Source organism: Rhinoderma darwinii, chromosome 3 (assembly GCF_050947455.1).
Source record: "Rhinoderma darwinii isolate aRhiDar2 chromosome 3, aRhiDar2.hap1, whole genome shotgun sequence".
Classification (NCBI taxonomy): domain Eukaryota; kingdom Metazoa; phylum Chordata; class Amphibia; order Anura; family Rhinodermatidae; genus Rhinoderma; species Rhinoderma darwinii.
In genome coordinates, this window is record NC_134689.1 from 329469188 (window position 1) to 329488961 (window position 19774).

Sequence of the window (19774 nt, forward strand, 5' to 3'; positions counted from 1 at the left end):
TAGGGGTTTGCACCTGTGATTGCACAGGACTCATCAGATGGCTTGCGACCACCACAATTCTTTACATTTATTTTATAGTAGTGTTATTTAGACATTGTAGAGCACTGTTATTAGATAACTTTATATATGGAACTGTTATATGGTGACTATGTTGGTATTATTTGATCACTGTATGTTGGTATTTACTTTTTTTTTTGCAGTGTAGGGTATTGCCACTGTCATTTGGGTACCATATTTCATTTATAACTGGGCACATCCCACAACAGGCCAGCTCTGATCCACACAAGGCATCTCCATATTTTCTCTAAAGATTAAAGTTAAAGAATTGATTTCAGCTCGTTCCTAAAAATTACATACAGAAGAAATGTGACTCTATAAGTGCGACGGTCCACTGGTAACAAAGGTCATTGCTTTAACTAGATTACTGGGTTTCATGAAAAAAAAACATGGTTAGGCGGAACTTGCCAAAAGCGCAAGATGTGTCTTCACGCTGCTTCATTTAACCTACTGCTTTATTAGATATTATCGTACATTTTCTGACATGGGTCACATCAAAAGACTACTCTACCTGTCTTTGTAACATGCAAGCCTGACAGCGCTGACCTCCAGGACTGGAGGTGGCCATAGTAGGGCTGAGAATACTCCACCACCCGCTATTTTGCCTTCCGCCACGCGCCATCTTTTCTGCAACCATACAATGGGGTCGTTCCCTGCAAAGAGCCTAGGTAAGGCTGCAACCTTCCCCTTTTTGCCTCCAGCCTTTGCTATGTGCTGGGGTTAGATAGGTATTGACACCTCCTGCAGAATGCACCTTGCACAGCCTCCCTGCTGTATATGAATCACTTACATTTAAGGGGGTTCAAGGACTGTGTTTTTGGATGGTATAGGGGTTCACTCTATAGACCCACACTTAAAATGGTTTGTGTGGTCACACACTTTTTGTTTACACCTTGATTAGCCCTGGTGCTTTTAACTCATTTGTGTCTTACTTAATGATTTGTAACCTACTTTAGCCACTTTACTGCACTTTAAATTGTATCCTATTGTTTTCTCTTATGATTATTATGAGATGCTACTTAGCTGTACTGTACTAATCTACAAGTACCCTACTGTTAATATACTTTATTGTATGGTAACTCTTCTTATTGTTAACACTTGAACATGAATAAAAATAGAATTGAAATGAACAAAAAACTTTGGGGGAAAAGAAATTTGAATTATTAGTTTAATTTTCCTAGAAAGATTTTTTTTCCATTATTTGAAACACAGTATAAACCTGCATTTCTGCTTTGCTTGACCCATCAGCACTGACGGTATCTCACCTTTGTACCCGTTTTTAACATGAGCAGTTTCTACAGTATTTCATCTCCAGAGTAAGCATGTAATTCATAACCCTCTCACGCCATCTAGTGAGACTGTCTACAATACGGTGATAGACACATTATTTTTCATACAACACAATTCATCACAATGCAAACAGGTTAACTAAATGGCCTTTAATGTTTAATTGACTGCAAATGACATGTGTTTGTTCTAAGACATAAATCCCCGGCTCCCAGCAGTGTTATTAGAGTTTATAAGCATTAGCCTTCCGCCCTTTAACTACAGTCTATTAATGAATATACTGTACAATATACTGTACAGGAGAGCAAATTTTCAGAGTGAACCTGGATTTTTAAGTACGATATTCTGTGCATAACACGAATCCACAAATGTATTATTTATCCATGTTGCCGTGTTTGAGAGTAATAGAAAGATTTATGTGTTAAAACCTACTTCTCTGACCTCTGGGTCTAGTGAATTTCTTTATTCTGCAATTATTCTAATACTGGCTCTAGCTGGAAGCTTTTGATCTTAAAATTAAACTGTATACTTCTATGTTGCTGCTTTTAGACTAACAATATTTTTCATATCCATAATGGATATATTTTCTGATGGCACAAAAATATTTCATTTCAATAGCAATCTCTAATAGAGCACCATATGGACAGTATAAAAAGAAAAGAAAGCCATGAGGAAGGACGTGTAGAGCGTCTGAAACGCGTAGGCACCTATCTACCTATCTCTAAACTCAACACTCGGGATTGATTTTGTTTTAATATCCCAATAAAATTGGAACCATGTTCTATTTTAAATGATTGCGCTGGATCATCTACTTTTGTTCGTTTTTTCCCAGCTGTATTTAGGACTGAAACCTGTATCCATGGCCGCCATCAGGGAGGTACTGCCGGTACTGCTGTCAGGGGCCCGGTCAAAAATTCAAAAAACGGGGGCCCGTGCTCCACTGCCGGAATGCATTTGCTCACCGGCCCTTATGATTTCACTTTGGTGAAAGGAACAGGTCCCATCACGGAGCCGGGGCCCGTTGTTTGCATCAGAGTAAAATCATAAGGGCCCGCTGTTCACATAGAGCCCGCCCCTCCTCCTCCTCTACAGCGGCGTGACAGCGCGTGTGGAGGAGACGTCATGAAGGTGGCGGGAGGTTTGAATGCAGTGGAGGCGACAAGCAGCAGCAGCAGAAGAAGAAGAAGAAGAAGAAGAAGACGAAGACTCCTGACACAGTGAGTACAATATGTAATGTCTGTGTCACTATGTAATGTCTGTCTGTCAGGCTGCTGCTGCCCGGAGCCTCCTCACATCACATCCCCACAATAAAAATCAGTGTTACCCATGTCACACTATACACTCTCAGCTCTGCTTCATATCCTTGTATCGCTAGTAGCATTTCTTACCTCTTATCTCCCGGGCTGTGTATCAGAGGGAGAAGACAGGTTTATTGTCCCGTCACGGAGCACAGGAGATAAGAGCCATCGCAGAGCGTCTACTAGTGATACAATGCTATGCTTCAGTGTCCGGAGGATCATACAGACCTGGGTAAGACACTTGCTTTCTACGGAGGGGGGGGGGGGGTTAGATGACAATGGGGACAGGGAGATGAGAGGGTAGGAGATAATAATGGAGGGTGGATGACACTGAAGGAGACATTATACTAGGGGGATGATAACTGGGGGAAAAGAGGATATCTGAAAGGAGGGGTAGAGGAAGGAGAGAGGATACGTGGGGGAGGGGGAGAGATCTTTAAGGCTATGTACACCTTTTTTTTCATACAAAAAAGTTTATTAGTGTGTGTTATGAAACTTTGTAAATACTTTTTATTAAAAATAATTTTTACTTTATGTGATACAGCTGCTTTGTATCCTGTATACAGAGCAGCTCTATCGTGCGCAGAGACCTGTATCTGTCAGGTCCGGGGGACTGACGGGTTCAGTGTCGGCGGGCCAGGATCCACCTGTTATCGATCAAATCTAAATTATGAACAGGGACACGCAGGACCCGCTGACCTGACAGATAAGGCCTTATTCACACGACAGTGAAAAAAATGTCCATTTAAAACAGATCAACTGTCAGTTTTTCATGGCCATTTTGCATCAGTTTGTCTCTAAATTTTCATCCGTTTCAAGTCCATCTGTCCGTTTTTAATGGCCGTTTGACATCCATTTTGCATCAGTTTTTCATGGCCGTTAAAAAAACTGATGAATTTCATTGGTCAGGCTTTTTTTGTCCCAACCCCCTGAAAACAACCAAAGGAAGGTCACATGTTCACCTAGACAATATTTACAGCCTCCCTGTAGATGATGCCACACGCCCCCTGTAGATGATGCCACACGCCCCCTGTAGATGATGCCACACGCCCCCTGTAGATGATGCCACACGCCCCCTGTAGATGATGCCACACGCCCCCTGTAGATGATGCCACACACCTCCCTGTAGATGATGCCACACACCTCCCTGTATATGATGCCACACCAGCCTCCATGTAGATGATGCCACACACCTCCCTGTATATGATGCCACACACCTCCCTGTATATCATGCCTCACACCTCCCTGTATATGATGCCACACACCTCCCTGTATATGATGCCACACACCTCCCTGTATATGATGCCACACACCTCCCTGTAGATGATGCCACACAGCCTCCCTGTAGATGATGCCACACAGCCTCCCTGTAGATGATGCCACACAGCCTCCCTGTATATGATGCCACACAGCCTCCCTGTATATGATGCCACACGCCTCCCTGTATATGATGCCACACGCCTCCCTGTATATGATGCCACACGCCTCCCTGTAGATGATGCCACACCAGCCTCCATGTAGATGATGCGACACCTGCCTCCCTGTACATCGTGCCACACCTGCCTCCCTGTAGATCGTGCCACACCTGCCTCCCTGTAGATCGTGCCACACCAGCCTCCCTGTAGATCGTGCCACACCAGCCTCCCTGTAGATCGTGCCACACCAGCCTCCCTGTAGATCGTGCCACACCAGCCTCCCTGTAGATCGTACCACACCAGCCTCCCTGTAGATCGTGCCACACCAGCCTCCCTGTAGATCGTGCCACACCAGCCTCCCTGTAGATCGTGCCACACCAGCCTCCCTGTAGATCGTGCCACACCAGCCTCCCTGTAGATCGTGCCACACCAGCCTCCCTGTAGATCGTGCCACACCAGCCTCCCTGTAGATCGTGCCACACCAGCCTCCCTGTAGATCGTGCCACACCAGCCTCCCTGTAGATGCCACACCAGCCTCCCTGTAGATGCCACACCAGCCTCCCTGTAGATGCCACACCAGCCTCCCTGTAGATGCCACACCAGCCTCGCTGTAGATGCCACACCAGCCTCCCTGTAGATGCCACACCAGCCTGCCTATAGATCATGCAACATACTGACGAGAGCAGCGCCGTCTCTCCTCTTCTTCACTTGTGGTCACTCGTCTGCACGGGATCTGGCTAGGCAGTGCGACGGGGCGATGACCTCATCGAGGCGCCTTCAAACCCGAGTGACCACAGACGAGTGACCACACCTGAAGAAGCGCCGCAAACGTGAGTATGCCAACGATAGCCAGCAAGGGAACTAGTAGTAGAGTTCTATGGGGGCCGTCAGGCCGTTAAAACGGCCAAAAATAGGACATGTCCTATTTTTTGACGCCCATTATTCACGGGTCGTTAAATGAACGGCCGTGTGAATGCACCCATAGAATATCATTGTTCTGAAAACGGCCATGTGAAAGAGGCCTAAAGGTTTCAGTGCATGATATAGCTGCTCTGTATCTCATAAAGTAAAAATATATATTTTTTAAAAGTATTTACTAAGTAGCACCAAACAGACTGCTAAAACAACAAATACCACACTCACTTTACATAGCCTTCAAACATGTGGTGGGTAGAGACAGGGCCGGCCTTAGGATAGATGGCGCCCCGTGCAAAATTATCTTTCGGCGCCCCACCCCATCATAAAAAAAATGGCCCATAAAAAAAAGTATAATGCCCCTTTAGTTCCTCCCATACAGTATAATAATAATATATTATAACCCCTTCAAGGACACAGTATTTTGTCCTCTAGTTGTGCCCACACAGTATTATGTCCCCTAAGTGCCACACACAGTATATTGCCCCCTGTAGTGTCCCTACAAAGTATAATGTCCGCTTAGTGGCCCCCACACAGTATAATGCCCCCCTCCCCTTCCTGCCACACACAGCCCCCCTGTAGATAGTGCCCCCTGTAGATTGTGCGATACAGCCTTCCTTTAGACAGTGCCATACAGCCCCCACCTCACCCTTGTAGATCGTGCCATACATCCCCCCCTCCCCCTTGTAGATCATGCCATACAGCCCCCCACCTCCCTCATGTAGACAGTGCCATACAGCCCTCATCTCCTCCTTGTAGACAGTGCCATAAAGCCCCACACCTCCCCCTTGTAGACAGTACCGTACAGCCCCCACCTCCCTCATGTAGACAGTGCCATACAGCCCCCACCTCCTCCTTGTAGACAGTGCCATAAAGCCCCACACCTCCCCCTTGTAGACAGTACCATACAGCCCCCACCTCCCTCATGTAGACAGTGCCATACAGCCTCCCCACCTCCCTCATGTAGACGGTGCCATACAGCCCCCACCTCCTCCTTGTAGACAGTGCCATAAAGCCCCACACCTCCCCCTTGTAGACAGTACCATACAGCCCCCACCTCCCTCATGTAGACAGTGCCATACAGCCACCCACCTCCCCCTTGTAGATCGTGCCATACAGCCTCCCAACTCCCTCATGTAGACAGTGCCATACAGCCCCCCACCTCCCCTTGTAGATCGAGCCGTACAGCCCCACTCCACCCCTTCCTTGTAGACAGCGCCCCCAAACAAACAAAACAAGTTGTACTCCGCTAGGCCCCGTTCCCACGATGAACTGAGCTGCTCCACGACGGGATCCTTGCGTTGGCCGGGGTGATCCTGCAGCCTAGTACAGAGTTTCCCAACATTTTCGGACTCGAGGCACCACTGGAAAAAGAAAATTTCCTCAGGGCACCCCTACTTTAGAGAAAGACAGAAAATGGCTAAAAACAAGCACTACACTCGTAGGTCATGTTCACACAGCGTTTTTTGTAAGGCAAAAAAAATCTGCCTCAAAATTCCTTCAGGAACTGACAGCGTTGTGTGACCTTTTTTTTTTTTTTCTTTAAGCTGTTGAAGCGAATGCAAAAGATGCAAGAAAAAAAAGCTCCAAACGATATTTACTACCTCCTATTAATTTCAATTGGAGCTCAGAGGTGGAAACCACTTGAAGAACATCAGCTCCCCACTCCCAGTAAAATAATCATCGGCCCCCACTCACAGTGAAATGACCATCAGCCCCCCCACTCACAGTAAAATGACCATCAGCCCCCCCTCCTCACAGTAAAATGACCATCAGTCCCCCCCTCACAGTAAAATAACCATCAGCCCGTCACTCACAGATTCCCCCTGTAGATAGTGCCACACAGGCCCTTGTAGGTAGTGCCACACAGCCCCCTATAGATAGTGCTACACAGCCCCCTGTAGATAGTGCTACACAGCCCCCTGTAGATAGTGCCACACAGCCACCTGTAGATAGTGCCACACAGCCCCCTGTAGATAGTGCCACACAGCCCCCTGTAGATAGTGCCACACAGCCCCGTTATAGGTTGTGCCACACAGCCCCCTGGTAGGTAGTGCTACAAAGCCAAGTGGTAGGTATTGCCACACAGCCCCATGGTAGGTAGTGCCATACAGCCCCCTTGCAGGTAGTGCCCCACAAAACCCCTCTTATAGATAACACCCCTCCTTCCTGTAGATAGCTGCACTGTAGCTCCCTGAAAGAGCAGAATCCCCCTGTGGCCAGGAATTCCGCTAGTGGAGCGCTCCACTTGATGTCTCTGTCCGTATATGGACAGTGACATCAGGGGCAACTCCTGAAGCAGAATCCCAATCCACAGCGTTGCCGACGCTGTGACCGGGGATTCTACTCCAGGAGAAGCCCCTGTCGTCTGTGTCCATTTATGGACAGTGACGTGAAGGGCTTCTCCTGGAGTGGAATCCCCGGACACAGAGTCGGCAACGCTGTAAACGGGGATGCCCCTTCAGGAGTTGCCCTGATGTCACTGTCCATATACGGACAGAGACATCAAGCGGAGCACTCCAGGAGTGAAATCCCCGGCCACACAGGGATTTCGCTCCTTCAGGGAGCTACAGTGGTTCTAGTAGATTACAGTGCAGGGAGATACCTCCCTGCTCTGCTATAGTACGCCGCCGGCCATGGGGGGGCCTTTTCCAACGGGCGGCACAGGCGCCCTCATGCCCGGTGTCACCACCCATGCCACTTTCTGTTCTCCCAGAAATTCCCTCCTCCTTCCCCCGCTGAGCCCTGGCACTTAGTCTCTCCACCTTGCCCCGATACCCACCAGCTATCTCTGCCCTGCCCCTCCAAAGAGATCTCCTACTAGTTTGCTTTTCACCGCTGCCTTACCTCCGACCCCTTTACTTTGTGCCCGCCCCAATAGTGAGGGGGGCCCCAGACTCCTTGGCTGTATGGGGCCCAGAAATTTCTGATGGCGGCCCTGCCTGTATCTGTCAGGTTGCCATAAATGTCAGACAGATGTGGGTCCCACCTCTGGGACCCGCACCTTTCTCTAGAACGGGGCTGCTGTTCCCGATGCTAATGTGATTTCCAACCATGTAAGTAGAAAACAGAGCTACGCTATTTCAATAACTCCCATAGAAGTGAATGGCAGTTACGGAAGCAGCGTAGCATGCGAGCTACGCAGTTTCCTTAACTGCCGTTCACCTCACTGGGAGTTACGAAAACAGCTTAGCTCAGTGAGGTATGCTGTTTTCTTCTTACCTTGTCGGAAATCACAAGTGGCAGCGGGGACACAGAAAGGTAGAACAGGGTTCAGGGGGCCCCATTCTAGAGATAGGTGCTGGTCCCAGAGGTGGGACCCGAATCTATCTGACATTTATAGCATATCCTGTGGATATGCCACAAATGTCCCTTATGGGGAAACCCCTTTAACCCCTTAAAGAGGCTCTGTCACCAGATTTTGCAACCCCTATCTGCTATTGCAGCAGATAGGCGCTGCAATGTAGATTACAGTAACGTTTTTATTTTTTAAAAACGAGCATTTTTGGCCAAGTTATGACCATTTTTGTAGTTATGCAAATGAGGCTTGCAAAAATCCAAGTGGGTGTGTTTAAAAGTAAAAGTCCAAGTGGGCGTGTATTATGTGCGTACATCGGGGCGTTTTTAATACTTTTACTAGCTGGGCGCTCTGAAGAGAAGTAACATCCTCTTCTCTTCAGAACGCCCAGCTTCTGACAGTGCAGATCTGTGACGTCACTCACAGGTCCTGCATCGTGACGGACACATCGGCACCAGAGGCTACAGTTGATTCTGCAGCAGCATCAGCGTTTGCAGGTAAGATCGACTTTTGACCCCACAAGTATTGTGTAAAAGATAATGTGCAGCAGATGGTGCAGAGTGAGATTTTCAATTTTCTATATATCTATGCCATTTCAGTGTCCGATATATTGTGCCCAGCATATGCCACCGGAGACATACACCCCATAAACTGTAATGTGGGTTCTCCTGGGTACGGCAATACCCTCCATGTGGCTGTTAACAGCTGTCTGGGCACACAGTAGGGCCCAGAGGGGAAAGATGAGGGGGATAAGCTGTGCGGAGGTCATCAGGATAAGTAAAACTGGGGTAGATTGAAAATCAAGGGATGTGTGATTAAAACATACTGGTTTTTCGGGACACGTGTCACATTGATATATTGTGTCCTTCCTTATCCCCCTCTTATAGCAGACTTTGCACCTCTTTTGACTTTTTCCCTTCTTGCCAGTTTGGAGAACTTCTCCTGGAAAGTGTTGCCCTGGTACGATATGTGTGGCCTGAAGTACTGGGTGTCCCCCTTCTTGGTCACTAAAGATTAGGTTCTTGATAACCACCTCTTGAAATTCCAGGAAAGTTCCCGTCTGGCCTGCACATCGACGTAGCATGTATGCATTGTCCAATGCCATCTGTATGATGTGCACGGCCAGCCTCTTATACCACACCGCATGGCGCTGTAGGGCTTCAGGGCTTGATCTGACAAGTCCACCCCTCCCATGTACCTATTGTAGTCCAGGATGCAGTCTGCTTTGGGGGTCTCTGTACTGGTACCTCATACAGGTACATGGGTACTGGTGCGGCCATGTATTGTTGTCAATACAAGGACATCTATCTTGTCCTTGTACTTGACACACAATATGTTGCTGCTGGATTGTGCCCTGCTCTCTCCCCTTCTGAGTGTTTGCCCAAGCAGTGTCTTAGGGAGGCCTCTCAGGTTTCTTCTAGCAGTGCCGCATGCCGCAGTACTTCTGGAAGCGAGGCACTTGACGAGTGGGACGCTGGTATAAACATTATCCAGGTAGAGGTGGTAACCCTGGTCCAGCAGTGGGTGCACCAAATCCCACACAATTTTTGCATTAACTCCCAGTAGGGGGGGGGGGGGCATTCTGGGGGCTGAATACTGGTGTCCTTCCCTTCATATATCCTAAATTTGTAGGTATACCCTGATGCACTCTCGCACAGCTTAGACATCTTCACGCCATACCTTGCCCTCTTAACCGGCAGGTACTGGCGGAATTGAAGCCTCCCTTTAAAATGTACCAAGGACTCAATAGAAATACACTTCTCGGCGGTGTATGCTTGGGAAAAGTGGGCACTGAAACGGTCTAATAGGGGTCTCCGTTTATACAAACTGTCAAAACTGGGGTCATCTCGGGGTGGGCGCTGCTCATTATTAGTATAATGTAAGAAGCGAAGTATTGCCTAATTTATTTATTTTTAGGTTCCAGTTCAGTTCTTAAGTTGCTTTGAGGGGCCCATATATTAGACACCCCTATCAAACACCTCATTTTAGAAACTAGACCCCTCAAAGTATTGATAACAGCATTTAGAAAGTTTATTAACCCTTTAGGTGTTTCACAGGAATTTAGAGCAAAGTAGAGGTGAAATGTAATTAATTAAATGTAATTTATTAGGCACCATGTCCGGTTTGAAGAGGTCTAGTGGTGCAAAAACAGTGGAAACCCCTCAAAAGTGACCCTATTTTGGAAACTAGACCCCTTGAGGAATGCATTGTAGTTTTCTTGGGGTGCATGCGACTTTTTGATCAGTTTTTATTCTATTTTTAAGAGGCGTGGTGACTAAAAAACAGCAATTCTACTATCGTTTTTTATTTATTTTTTTACAGTGTTCACCGTGCGCCATAAATGACATATTCACTTTATTCTGCGTGGCGATACGATTACGGCGATACCATATGTTTATAGGTTTTTTATGTCTTATGATATTTGCACAATAAAATACTTTTTGTAAAAAATCATTTACTTTTTGTGTTGCCATATTCTAAGAGCCAGAACTTTTTTATTTTTCCATCAAGAAAACCGTGTGATGACTTATTTTTTGCGTAACGAACTGTAGTTTCGATCAGCACCATTTTTAGGTACATGCGACTTTTTGATCTCTTTTTATTCCATTTTTTGGGAGGTGAAGTGACCAAACAATTGTGATTCTGGTACAGTTTATTATTATTTTCTTTTATGGCGTTCACCGTGCAAGATAAATAATAACATAATTTTGTAGTTCAGGCCGTTACAGATGTGGCGATACCAATTATGTGTCGTTTATTTGTTTATTTATTTTTATTAATAATAAAGGGCTGATAAGGGAAAAAGGGGGATTTTTACTTTTATCACTTTTAAAACTTTTATTTTCTTATTTTTACACAACTTTTTTTTACTTTTTTACACTTTTTTACTTTGTCCCACTAGGGAACTTGAGGGCAGGAGGCCCGGATCACTATTCTAATACACTGCACTACGTGCGTAGTGCAATGTATTAGAGCTGTCAGCTATTCGCTGACAGCAAGCATAGTGGGTCCTGACTTTGTCAGGACCCACTAGGCTTCCATCGCTCACGTAGCCAGAGTCCATTGTTAGGACTCTGGTTGCCATAGTAGCCATCGCCGGCCGCTATCGTGTAGCGGGCCGTCGATTGTGGCTTAACCCCTAAGAAGCCGCAATCGCTATTGAACGCGGCTTCTAAGGGGTTAATCGGCGAGGACCACCGTAATCGGTCCCTGCACACTGAGCTGTGACAGCCGGCTGTCAGAAACAGCAGGTATCACAGCTCAAACACGCGCCGAGGAAAGATGGCGCCGTGTTAACTCAGGTCAGTACTATTATTGAGCTGAGCGTGAACGATGTGCTCAGTGCGATGTAATAGTACTAAGCTGAGCGGGAAGGGGTTAATTTACTAGGAGAACATAGTTGTTATGGAGGTTATATCTGATGAACCCCTAAATATCAATACGAGCTTTATACCGGCAATCGTCATGCACTTACTCAGCGTACAATAGGAACCTTGACTTATTCTACAGGAAGCTCCTGTTCACTAAGAGCATTAATGAACGGCATTAGTGTGAAGAAGAGTCAATTATCAGATTCTGCTTTGAAGAGTCCTTTATTATTATTTCCAATATGATGTTAATACAATAATCTGTGAGTTCTCAGTTTTGTGTGAATATAGAAAATAACTCCCACCCAGGATTGTTACGTGTCTCCTGATTACACATCTTATGCCCTGTTGACATTGCGTTTGTGACGTCTGTTTAGCGTGTACTCCAATAGTCCGACGGAGGCCAAAAGTGTATCATTTTGGGCTCCGTCAGCCTGGTATACGTCGGTATATTTTTTTTTGAAGGATGGAATAGCATAGTAGACTATGCTGGTCCATCTTGCTGTTGCAGCTTCACAGCCTACCTTTAATGTATATGTTGGGGGCTTTTTCCTTAATTATACATCAAACATAGGCAAAAAAAATGTGATGTGAACTAGGCCTAACTTTTGCTTTTTAAGTACAACATTTAATAATCTCCTGTATTAAAGAGGCTCTGTCACCAGATTTTGCAACCCCTATCTGCTATTGCAGCAGATCGGCGCTGCAATGTAGATTACAGTACCGTTTTTATTTTTAAAAAACGTGCATTTTTGGCCAAGTCATTACCATTTTTGTATTTATGCAAATGAGGCTTGCTAAAGTCCAACTGGGCGTGTTTAAAGTAAAAGTCCAACTGGGCGTGTATTATGTGCGTACATCGGGGCGTGTTTACTTCTTTTACTAGATGGGCGTTCTGCCGAGAAGTATCATCCACTTCTCTTCACAACGCCCAGCTTCTGGCAGTGCAGACACACAGCGTGTTCTCGAGAGATCACGCTGTGACGTCACTCACTTCCTGCCCCAGGTCCTGCATCGTGTCGGCCACATCGGCACCAGAGGCTACAATTGATTCTGCAGCAGCATCAGCGTTTGCAGGTAAGTAGCTACATGGACTTACCTGCAAACGCTGATGCTGCTGCAGAATCAACTGTAGCCTCTGGTGCCGATGTGTCCTCGCTCGTCCGACACGATGCAGGACCTGGGGCAGGAAGTGAGTGATGTCACAGTGTGATCTCTCGAGAACACGCTGTGTCTGCACTGCCAGAAGCTGGGCGTTCTGAAGAGAAGTGGATGATACTTCTCGTCAGAACGCCCAGCTAGTAAAAGTAGTAAACACGCCCCGATGTACGCACATAATACACGCCCAGTTGTACTTTTACTTTTCAACACGCCCAGTTGGACTTTAGCAAGCCTCATTTGCATAAATACAAAAATGGTCATAACTTGGCCAAAAATGCTCGTTTTTTAAAAATAAAAACGTTACTGTAATCTACATTGCAGCGCCTATCTGCTGCAATAGCAGATAGGGGTTGCAAAATCTGGTGACAGAGCCTCTTTAAGTTTATCATTATCATTCTTTAGTATTTGAACAGAAACTACACGCAAGATGCTGTATGCTGGACGAATCACGCGTCCCTATCTGGCAGTCTGATGGGCGAGTCTGCATTTGGCGAATGCCAGGAGAATGTTACCTGCCTGACTGGATTGTGACAATTGTAGAGTTTGATGGAGGAGGAACCTCCTCCTTAGAACTGGTACAGGCCTGGACAAACCTTAGCCATGTGTAGGTGCCAATAATAAGATTGTCCCAGAGCTCCTATTCGTATCAAACTCTCTTGTCACTCATCCTCCAGATGGACTAAAATTCGATAAATGTGACTCGTGTGTCAGTCCAGATTTCCTTGGGTTTTATTCTCCTGGTCGCTTCCTTTACTGCCTTCTCATTAAATACTCTCTCTAGATGCTGTGGTCGGCGAACAGGCTCTCCACATTTCCTCCTGTATCCATGCCTCCAAACCACCTGTGGACCTCTCAGTGTAGCCAAGCAGTAACACCGATATCAGTGAGAAATAGACCACAAATCACTAAATAGAAACGAAAGCTTCCTCCCCACGCCTTTCATGTGAGGGTATGTTCACACAGCCTATTTTCGGACGTTTTTTGGGCCGTAAACGCCCGAAAAATCGGAAGCAGAACGCCTCCAAACATCTGCCCATTGATTTCAATGGGAAAACGGTGTTCTGTTCCGACGGAGCGTTTTTCACTGCGTTTTTTTACGCGTAAAAAAACGGCCGCGAAAAAGAAGTGCAGGACGTCTTTGGAGCCGTTTTCCATAGACTCTATTGAAAAAAGCTCCAATAATGGCCGTAAAAAACGCTGCGAAAAACGCAGCGAAAATCGTGAGTGGCACAAAAAACGTCTGAAACTCTTCTCTTAAAAACGGCTCCGTATTTTGAGACTTTTTGACTCTGCGTGTGAACATACCCTAATACTTACAGGAGAGGAGAGCCCAATGGATAGAGAATTTTTATTTTTATTTTAAAACCAACTAGTAAAAAAGCACAGCATATCCCAAAAATCTCGACTGGTTTCGCTCTTCCAGCTTTCTCAAGTGATCATGTGAACAGGTCTAGGTGCCAGCTCCAAACGTTAGGAGCCAGTATGGACAAGCTGAGGGGCGCGGTTCCCGCAGGCGGGTTGAGGATCGATCAATGCACATTAGAAAATTAAAACAATATCCATCAAACAAACTGCAACCAGTGACTTACCCCACAGTAGTCAGAATATAGCTATTATTGCTAGTTACAGCAGCGTCCTCCCCCCTCTCCTGTAGAATAAAGAATTGAGCCACCCTTCTATCATGCAGCAAAAAATTGTTTAACCATTCAACGGCCGAGCCATTTTTTCGTTTTTACGTTTCAATTTATCACTCCCCGCCTTCCAAGAGCCATAACGTTTTTATTTTTCCATCAATAAAATGGTGTGAGGGATTATTTTTTGCGGGAGGAGCTGTAGTTTCTATTGAAACCATTTAAAGTACCATATAATGTACTGGGAGACAGAAAAAAAAAAATTTGTGGGGTAGAATTGGAAAAAAACTAAATTCCTCCATAGTTTTTTGGGTTTTGTTTTTACGGCTTTCACCGTGCGGTAAAAACGACAACTTAACTTTATTCTGCCTCTCAATACGATTACGGTGATATGAAATTTATATTGTTTTTTTTATATTTTACTGCTTTTACAAAGGAAAAACTATTTTTTAACAAAAAAAATTCTGTTTTTCATCGCATTCTGAGAACCAGAACTTTTTTATTTTTCCATCAATTGAGCGCTGTAAGGGCTTATTTTTTGCGTGATAAGCTGTAGTTTTTATTGTTAACATTTTTTTTGTCACTTTTTATTTAATTTTTTTTAGTGCTAAGGTGATTAAAAAACAATGATTCGAGTGTTTTCATTTTTTTTTACGCCGTTCACCATGCAAGTTAAATAATGGTATGTTGTAATAGTTCGTACTTTTACGGATGTGGCGATACCAATTTTTTTATTTTTGACATTGTGCTTGGGGAAAAATGGGAAAAGTTATTTTTTTTAACTTTAAATATTTTTTTTGCACTTTTCAAAATTTTATTTTACTTTTTTTTTTACACATTTTATTAGTCCCCCTAGGGGACTTGAACAAGCGATCGTCAGATCGCTGGTACAATACACATGTATTGCAGTATATTGTCATTTTTACAGGCTTCTGCTAAACGATGCCGGAGACAGACCTGGGGGCCTTTATTAGCCGCCTCCCTCCTCCTAACGGTTTAAATGCTGTGGTCGCTATTGACCGCGGAATTTAACTAGTTAAACAGCCAGGAACAGCACGATCACTGTTCCTGGCCGTTAGAGCAGCGTATCAGCTGTAGTACACAGCTTAAAGCTGCAGTGTATGGAGCGGGAGCCCGCGTGAGCGTCAGCCCGCTCCAAACATCAACCCCCCCCTCTATGACGTGTATTTTCATCATAGGTCTTTAAGGGGTTAAACCTCACTCTCCTCTCCACTTCCCCAGTAGTCACAGTTGGCCCCACACTCCACTTACTTCAGTATCTCTTCCCCACTAGTCATAACTGGCCCACACACCTACACATAGTCACAGCTGGTCCTCCAACTTCTCCAGTAGTCACAGCAATCCCGCAGCTGCCCAGTAATCACAGCAGCCCCCCACTTCTCCAGTAGTCACAGCGGCCCCGCACCACTTCTCCAGTAGTCACAGCAGCCCCCCACCTCTTCTCCAGTAGTCACAGCGGCCCTCCGTCCACTAATAAATCACAGCAGGGCCACACACATCCAGAGGAGCACACAGCACCAGTGCATTTGGCACAGGTTGGAAGGACCCAACCACTGAATGGCTGAAGGTCAGAGAGCAAAACCTGGTTGCCAGGGACCGGGCAACCAGGTTTTATTGAGCCTTCTCTGACGTGCACATAATTTATTAAACAGTTTTTACAGCCTACAAAAACATATATCAAAGAGGACATACTTCATGCTTAACAGTAAACTAGAGGATGTGCCTTTCTTCATACAGCAAAACTGAAATTCTATGACCTTGTTCTCTTCTCATACTGTTTAGATTGGCACAGCTCTGTATATAAAGACTTCTCGATAAACTGTGAAACCCTTTTGCAAACTCTGAAAGGAATAAGTGTTTGCCTATAAGGGCACGTTCAGACGTGGCGGAATTGCTGTGGATTTCCGCTGCGGACAGTCCGCACTGGAAATCCGCAGCTGACAGTCTGTCCATTGGTTTCCACACCTTCTTAGTTATCTTCGTGCAAACGTTGCTGACAACTCGGACCATAGGCTGCGGTGCGGAATTTGGTGTCCGCAGCATACACTGGCTGTTGCGGACTTGATGCGTACTTGTGGCGGAATTTCTCCATTGACTTCAATGGAGTTGCAAAATTACGCAATGAAATCCGCAGATGTTATGTGTGTTGTGTTACGGATTGCTTTCGCGACCAGGATATTTCTTCATTCTGGCTGGACCTATGTGTGTCGAGGTCTATAGCCAGACTGAGATGAAATGTTTTAAAAGAGATGTACTCTTCACCTGAATCCGCAACGACTAATCCGCAGCAATTTACTTCACATTTTAGGCAAAGGCGCAAAGGAATCTGCAACGCAGATTATGTGCGCCATTGATGCGGAGTGTCTTCAGAACTCCACCATGTCTGAACATGCTCTAAAAGGTACTTTTTTTTATATGGTACATTTGTAGGAGTAATGTTTGAGAAGTGAAAAACTATGTAATACATCTTATTTATGAAAAAAATCTTATTCTTACTCACTTATCAGGCTCCACCCGTTTTTTTAACGGACAGCGCACGGACGTATAATACGCTCGTCTGAATAAGGCCTTAGTGTTATATCTCACCCCAGTGCTGGATTCGCAGCTACACTGCTCATTACTGCTGTATGATGTCCTCCATGCTGTTGCTGGTTCTATATGTGATAGATAGAGATAGAAGAGGAGAATCCTGCTCTCCTATGTGTGCAATGTATAGAAGACATGATAGCAGTTAGGCTCCGCCCACTAGCTCAGAGAAAACTGAGAAATAGAGAGAGAGCCTGCAGAGGGGAAAGTTGCTTAAAAAAAATGCAGCATACAAGTCATATAATGGCCAGAAATAGTGTTAGGGTTATTTCACGCAGCATTTTTTAGCACTGATTCCGACCCGGAAACTGCGTCAGAATCACCGCCAAGAAACGCCTCAAATTGCTCCCATTGATTTCAATGGGAGACAGAGGCTCCCCCCCGAGCGGCTTTGGCCACTTGTGAAAAAAAAGCGGCAAGCTCTTTCTTCGAGTAGTCTCTGCCTCTGGCCTCCCACTGAAATCAATGGGAGGCAAATAAAACATGCGGAGCATTTTTTGCCGACAGTTTATTCATTAGATTCAATGGCCGCGATAAAAAAAACACTGCAAAAAAAAAAAACACGAAAAAAAAAGCGTCAGCAAAAGCTGGTAATTCAAAATCTGCCTCGAAATTCCTGAAGGAGTTTTGAGACAGATTTTTTCTGCCTGTCAAAAAAACGCTGTGTGAACTAGGCCTTACTCTTCATGTACACACATTCGGCAGTATATTCTAAAAAGTCACCTGAAAGGTTAGGTATATGTGATAGATAACATCTTAGATGATAGTTTATTACATAGTAAAATATGCAAACAATGCATACCATCCAACTTTTGAAGATATAAAAGAGGCATAGAGACATATACAGAGGAATACATAGAGTACAGAGGGGCCATTTCTAAAATCACAATGGGCCTCAACTGCTGGTTTACATCAGCAAACAACCTGTCTGGCATGAAAAGCCAAGTGCTTCTTTGCCCCTCACTCCATTCCCATCCCTAGAACAAAAGAAGGGAAACATTATCCTCTGATTCTTCTTTCCTCTTCTTGTATTGCCCCTGCAGAGTAGTATCTCACCACCCATGCGGGAATGAGGTTGGGGTCAATCTGAGCTGGGATCCCCTTCTCAATGGGCCCTACAGCAGATGAAGGGGCTGCCTCTATGATATGTATGCTCAGATTTGGCCCTCATATGAAAGCTCTGTCTTAACCATGGATTTCACACTTCCAACCCCCTCCTTGATCCAATCCTCAAGGCAATACTGTATTTTAGCCAAAATGTCTAGGCCTAAGGGGGCTCCTGAATTTATACAAAAACACTCATAAGAGATTCTGTATTTAGCTCTTGTTTGGTTCCCCACCTTGTCTTCATCCTGAGGAGATTCTTTCTTACATTTCGTCTGCTGACCTATATTTCACCTTGCTGTAGAACATTTACATGTCATGTCAATTATATTAAGTGATAATGTAAATGATGAATGCATGTGTTTTACAAAATAGCTTCAAGTCTCATATTTATTGTCAGAACATCATAGCACTGACTTTACCAGGTAGACATTGTGGCGGCCATATTATGTGACAGAAATGCAAAATGGACTTAAAACTTAAACAAGAACTAAAAGGTGGTCACCCTTGAGACCGAGATATAGCGGCTCTCATCAAATATTGATAACATTATGCTGGACACCTGTCTGATCGTTTCTCCATTTTTCACCCTCTTCTCTGTATCTTTATTCAAAATAAGTTCCAGGCACAGAGGTATTCAGTAAATGGCTGGATCCCTCTAAAAGAGACTTGATTTCCACAGTAGCACAGGAGAACCCATTAATTTCAAAAGTGTGATGTGAATAACAGAGTGGAAGGGTCCTGCTTTTTTACTGAAGGGTCCGGTTATTTACAGTGTCACTATTCATTTAATCCTCCTAGAAAATAAAATAATACGTAAGCCATGTTCACACAGTATATGCTCAGGCTGAAAATACAAGAGAAAACATATACCAAAAGGGCACTCTTTTAGGATACACTTGGCATGTCAATAAATAGGTCAGAACAAGGGCCCAGTAGGTAGGGGGGCCCACTGCCACCATAAAAGCAGCTTTGTACTGTCTATTGAATTGCATGTAAGGACTGAGCTATTGACAATGAATTATTGATGAATTGTTAGAAAGACATGAGGGCGGAATGTTCTCTGGTGAGTTAATGGAGAGTAAGGCTATGTTCACACGGAGTATTTTGGGGGAGGAATATCTGCCTCAAAATTCCGTTTGGAACTTTGAGGCAGATTTTCCTCTCCCTGCACGCCGATTTTCGCCCCGTTTTTCGCCCGCGGCCATTGAGCGCCGCGGGCATAAAACAGAGCGAAATACGCTTTCTCTGCCTCCCATTGAAGTCAATGGGAGGTCAGAGGCGGAAGCGCCCGAAGATAGGGCATGTCGCTTCTTTTTCCCGCGAGGCAGTTTTACTGCTCGCGGGAAAAAGACGCCGACGCCTCCCATTGAAATCAATGGGAGGCGTTCTCGGGCCGTTTTTGAAGAGTTTTGCGACGCGGTTTCCGCGTCAAAAAACTCGGCAAAATACTCTGTGTGAACATAGCCTAAGGCTGGGTTCACACGACCTATTTTCAGACGTAATGGAGGCGTTTTAAGCCTCGAATTACGCCTGAAAACACGGCTCCAATACGTCGGCAAAAATCTGCCCATTCATTTCAATGGGTTTGCCGATGTACTGTGCGGACGACCTGTCATTTTACGCGTCGCTG

General features: G+C 45.3%; 1 protein-coding gene across 1 annotated transcript in view; it reads left to right on the plus strand.

Annotated features, from left to right (window-relative positions):
- Positions 1-2485: 2485 nt before the first annotated feature.
- The window catches only part of DIS3L (DIS3 like exosome 3'-5' exoribonuclease), a 67110-nt gene continuing 49821 nt past the window's right edge, over positions 2486-19774 (plus strand). The window contains exon 1 of the mRNA XM_075858316.1: positions 2486-2561. The gene's annotated coding sequence lies outside the window, so the exon portion shown is untranslated. The remainder of the gene's footprint in view (positions 2562-19774) is intronic.